Consider the following 5,916-nt stretch of genomic DNA (forward strand, 5'->3'; position numbering starts at 1 on the left):
GTTTTGATGCAATTGTAAATGGAATTGTCTTTTTAATTTCTTTCTCATAATTACTTGTTAATGTATAAAAATGCAAGCAAATTTTATATATTGATTTTTTTCTTTTAATTATTTTTTATTATTAAATACACATTTTTAAGCATTAGTTTCAGCTGTACAACAAAAAGTATAACTATTGCACTATATATTGATTTTTTTATCCTGCAATTATATTGAATTTTTAAAATTATTTCTTAGTTTTTTTGTTGATTATTTAGGATTTCTCTATACAATATCATAGTTCATGCAAATAGAAACAGTTCTTCCTTTCTGATTTGAATACCTTTTGTTTTCTTTCCTAATTGGTCTGGCTAGGACCTCTAGCATTGTGCTAAATAAAAGTGGTTAGAGTGGGCATTCTTGTTGTGTTCCTCATCTTAGAAAAAAACACTTTCAGCTTTTCACCATTGAGTATGATGTTAGTTATAGGCTTTGGATTTTAATTAAAGTTCAGTCATGTTGGCACTCATTGCCAAATTCCACACTTCCAGAAGGAAAGCAGCTGTTCAACATGAAGCACATTGTTTTAAAAAATGAAAAATTTTGGTTTATTATTATCTTCTAGGTAATTTTTATTGAGGTAACATCGGCTTATAACATTATATGTTTCAGGTATACAACATTATATTTTACCAATAGTATACACTACACCATGTTTAAATTTTGTAGGCACAGTGAAACACTCTAATTTTTTAGAATAAATTTTATGTTACTGTAGGATACTGTGTACAAGTCAATTTCTCATATGACAACCAATAACCAATTTAGCAAGCAAGTCTTTTTTAAGGACAGTAGTCTCAGGCATACCATATTAACCCTTTCTGCACATTGTTTAAAAGAAAGGCTACAAAATCAGTGAGCTTAGCAACCATTTAAAAATGTTAGAGAAAAACAGCAAATTAAGCACACAAAGCAAAGAAAGACATTGGAAGATACAGATAAAGAAAAAAACAAATAAAAGCAGACAATCAACTTACACAACAGTTAGTTCTTTGAAATAATTTCAATACACCTATAGCCAAAATGATGAAAACATAAAAATGTAAAGGCACAAGAAAGAAGTCTCTGATTAAAATAGGGGATAATTACTAAAAATTTTATACATATGAGAATGTTTCCCAGGAATTATCATGAAGACCTATGCCATACAATTATAAATATGAATAAAGTAGAAAACTTTCTAATAAAATAGCATAAGAAAAAACATAAATTGTGATTAGTTCTATAAATATTAAAAACATTAAATTGGTAACAAAAAATCTTCAGCGAAAGTAACTCTAGGCCAAGAAGGCTTTAATAGTTAAATCTACCAAACATTTAAGTAATAAATGAAGGTAAATGCAAAAAATATATAAATAAAATCTTAGCAAAACAAAGTGAAGATAAAAAGGGTAATATATTTAAACTAATGTCAGTTTATTCCAGGAATAAAAGGTTGGTTTAACAATTGAAAATCACTATATATTTTACCACATTAGCATAAAAAAATATGATCACTTCAACAAATGCAGAAAATGCATTTGATAAAATGCAACATCCATTAATGATAAAAATTTACTTAAACTAGAAATAGAAGGGAAATTTCTTCATCTAATATTAAGATATATCTACACATTAACCTACAGCAAATAGCATACCAAGTGGTGAAATGATGAAAGATACTGTGCTGACATTTAGAATGAGACGAAGCTGTCCAATACCTCCACTTTTATCCAATAATTTTCTGGAAGTACCACCCATTATGCTAAGGCAAGAATAAATAAATAAAAAATGATCATGTTTAGAATGGAAGAAATAAAAGTATATTTGTATGATATGCTTGTGTGCATAGAAAATAAAAAAAACTCATAAAATTATAGGGTCTGCATTAGTCAGAAAGCGTAAAATAAAGTTATAGGTAAGGACTAAATAGCTTTAGAGATAAAGATTACAGGACAATAAAGACAGGGAAGCAGAATGGTCATTTTCAGAAAAATGTTTTAAGTCAACTTGTACCAACTTAGAGTTGATATTTAAGTATAAGGACAAGCAATCACATTTCTAATTATAATTTTCTATTAAAGACATTAACCAATATTGTTTCTTTATGATATCAATTCCATTATTTATCAATGAATTCAGTTATTTGGACTCTGAATGCTTGTTGATTAGAACACAATGAAATACAAAGAATTCATGGGAAACTTATACTTCAATGATCACATTGCCCAATCTAGACTGACAATTTGATATTATTTATATTATTTATGGACTACTGGTTTTGACAATTTAAAAATAACATTAAAGATGCTCACATATTTTATGAGTAAAATATCATTTTTGTACCTTGTATTTAAAATATAGGGTCTGATTAAAGTTGAAAGTTAAAATATAGATAAGAAAAAGTTGTCAAATGTGATTAGTACATGAATTAATGAAATTATAGATATGCTCCCTTGGTATCACCTCCAGAATTTTTCTCTTGAAGTTTGAGATTTCATAGGAATATAAAGTTTTATTGGGGAATTAGAGGAGGGGAACAGTGCTGGGGAATTGGGGGAAGGGGAACAGACAAGTTGCTGTCCTTTTGTTCTTCAGTCTAGTTGTGGAGGATGTCGTTTTACTGGCCCATGTTGGTATTATCATTGCACTCTTCCTGGGTTAGGCAGATTGGTTGCTGGCCACTGGATGGCCGCTCAGCGGTGGCTCTTGGCAGCTTACACCGGCTGCCAGCCGCTCACAGTAGCTTATGGGAGCCCACTGCAGCCTATCACGGCAGCCCAGCTCACAGCAGCCCAGCTCCAGGTAGAGCTGTTGTTCACCATCTTAGCTGTAGAGGGCGCAGCATCGCTAGCCCACATGTGGGATCTGAACCTGGGCCCTGTTGCTCAGAGCTGGTGTCCCAAGCCAACTCTTAACCAACATGCCACTCGGCCGGCCCAAAAGTTAATATTCTCTTAAGGAGCACAGTCCACCAGGTAGAAGAAATGATAGTATAATGATGTTTGTCATTAATTATGTATGTAAAAAAAGTCTTCATCTATGTTTAAATATTTTAAAAATCAGAAGTAAAACATATGAGAAATGCTACTTTCTTTCCTGTAATTTGCTGTATTATTTGACTTTAAGCAATGATATCAACTTAATAACTCCTTTAATATATCATCCATGATAAATTTTGTTTGCCTCTTTGGCTCTATTTCATTTGAGACCTTATTAAAATTTAAGAGTTGTTACAATAAAATTGAGACTTCTTATTGAGGAGTCACTAAAAACATGCACCCACACTTAGTACTAAAAATGATTCCCTTTGCTGAATTTCATTACACAAAATTGGGGAAATGTCACTGTATTTATTTATTGTGTGCATCAAGAAGCTATATTTTAAATTATTAACTTAAGTTTAAAGGGCAATGTGAAATAATGCCTACTCCTAGAAATGAGATTCATTCTTTTTTAGGCCAAATTTAGACCTCCTCATGCTAAGATTTGAACTAGAAAACAAAAAAGGGAAAGGTTAGTAAGCAGACTTGATTAAAAAATTTGGCAGGTTTTTCAGCTTGGATGTAAGCCAAAAGGCCAGCAGCTGTATTCAACTTTGGCTGAGCAAGACATAGTACTGGAGCCCACAAGCTGAGAACAGTGGATTGTACAACAGGGAGAGCAAGGCAGAATCACAGCTAATTAGAATTCTTGGGGCTGGCTGAGTGGCACGTTGGTTAAGAGCTGGCTTGGGACGCCAGAGGGCCCCGGTTCAGATCCCACATATGAGGGCCAGTGACACTGCCCTCCACAGCTAAGATGCTGAACAACAGCTCAACCTGGAGCTGGGCTGCCGTGAGTTGCTGGCGACGGCGTAGGCTGCAGCCCCTGTGGCAGTGGGTTGCCATGGGCTACCGTATGTAGCCAGCAGCCAGCGTGAGCGGCCAGCAGCCAGCGACTGATCTGCCTCGCCCAGGAAGAGCGCAATGATGGTGCCAACTGGGCCAGTGAAGCAACGTCCTCCACAACTAGACTGAAGAACAAAAGGACAGCAACTTGTCTGTTCCCTTGCCCCCAATTCCCCAGCGCTGTTCCCATTCCCTAATTCCCCAATTTAAAAAAAAAGAATTTTTGTAGGCTTTATCAAGAGGTGTGCAAAATACAGTAATTAAGCTATGACTATGAAAACATGTATCACTGTGATGTTGTAGAAATGATACAAACTAGCTTAAAATTACCAGTTCAAAACAATCACTTAAAATCTTTAAAATAATCTTTAAAACAGAATGTATATTTGACTACTGTGATTTTTGTAATTAGTGCAATCAAGGCCAAGCCTAATTTAATTTCTCAATAAAGAATATCTTGGGCTTATTTACTCACTTGCTTTTGTGCAGATGTTTTCTGGACCAAAATAGCAGAAGGAATGAAATATATTAATATCTTAATATTTTTAAGTATCAAGATCTATCTGTACATGTAATACACAGAGTTGTCCTCTCTAAAATAAATTCATTTTTAACATATTTGAAAATTTGAGTCATTTTGTTAATGGAATTCAACAAAAAATATGTTCATAAATACTTTAATAATTTTATTTTTAGAACCTGACAGTGAATTGAATCTAAAAATAAAACAGTGGGAGAAGCCTTCCAAAATATGTTTTTACTTTTTTCCACTGATTTTTTAAAATTAAGTTTATTGTAATGACATTGGTTAATAACATAAGTATCAAGCATGCAATATTATAATACATCATCTGTATATTGCATTGTTCACCACCTGAAGTTTGGTTTCCCTCTGTCACCATAAATTTGACCTCCTTTACCCTCTTCACCCTCCTCATGCCTTCCTTCCCCTCTGGTTACCACCCTTTTGTTGTCTGTGTCTATAAGTTTGTGTGCTTTGTTTGTTTGTTTATTGCTTTCTGCTTTTTTATCCCACATATGAGTGAAGTGATATGGTTTTTGTCCTTTTCTGTCTAACTTATTTTGCTTAGCATGACACTTTCAATATATGGTACGTATATACAATGGAATACTACTCAGCCATTAGAAAGAATAAAATACTGCCATTTATAACAACATGGATGGACCTTGACAGTATCAAACCTCTACTTTTAAGTGCTGTTGTGAGTCTGATTTGATCAAGTTGATATGAGAAAAAAAGTAGACACCCTGCTTTTGTTACCGGAGAGTGAAAAGTCCTTGGTAAACATCACAGGAATTCCAAGACTCACCAAAATATTAATCTGTGCAAACAAAGCCAAGCAAGCTAAGGATTTATTAAAAGAAAGGAGATAGTACAGTATACTCTCAAGATGGCATGAGTTTGGACAGTTCCGGCAAAAGGGCAACTGCCCCAAAGAACAAAGAAATTTAGAATTATATTTGAATGAGGGTGCAAAATATTCAGTGATGGTGTTACAGGTGTTCTCAGGGTGGGTCTTTGCTGACCACTCCTCCATGTCGGGAGGTGGGATTCCGTTGTAGGAACTGTCATGGTGACACAGGAGGTGAAGATCTTTCCTTGCCTGCAATGCTAATGTTATAATCCATTAAAATTAGCTATAGCTGTACCTTTTCTTAAGAATGATCTCATCTCCTCTTTTTTTTTTCTTCACTTCCTCCCTACTGTCTCCCTGTGGCCCTATTCTTTCTGCTTATGGTAACACTTTTAACATGAGCATTTGCTGAGCAGAAAAGATAGCAGTGTGACAAAGGCAGAATATTTATGCTTTTTATTTGTTGGATTAAAGTAGGAGTGCCAATTTTAAAATTTCTTTTAAATGAATCTCCCATAGATTTATACTTATACTTGTGTGTGTGTGTGTGTGTGTGTGTGTGCGCGTGTGCGTGTGTGTGTGTGTGTTTGTGTTTATACATAAAACAAAATAAATAACTATTAATGGCCCTT

Source organism: Hipposideros armiger, unplaced genomic scaffold (assembly GCF_001890085.2).
Source record: "Hipposideros armiger isolate ML-2016 unplaced genomic scaffold, ASM189008v1 scaffold_56, whole genome shotgun sequence".
In the NCBI taxonomy this organism is placed as follows: Eukaryota; Metazoa; Chordata; class Mammalia; order Chiroptera; family Hipposideridae; genus Hipposideros; species Hipposideros armiger.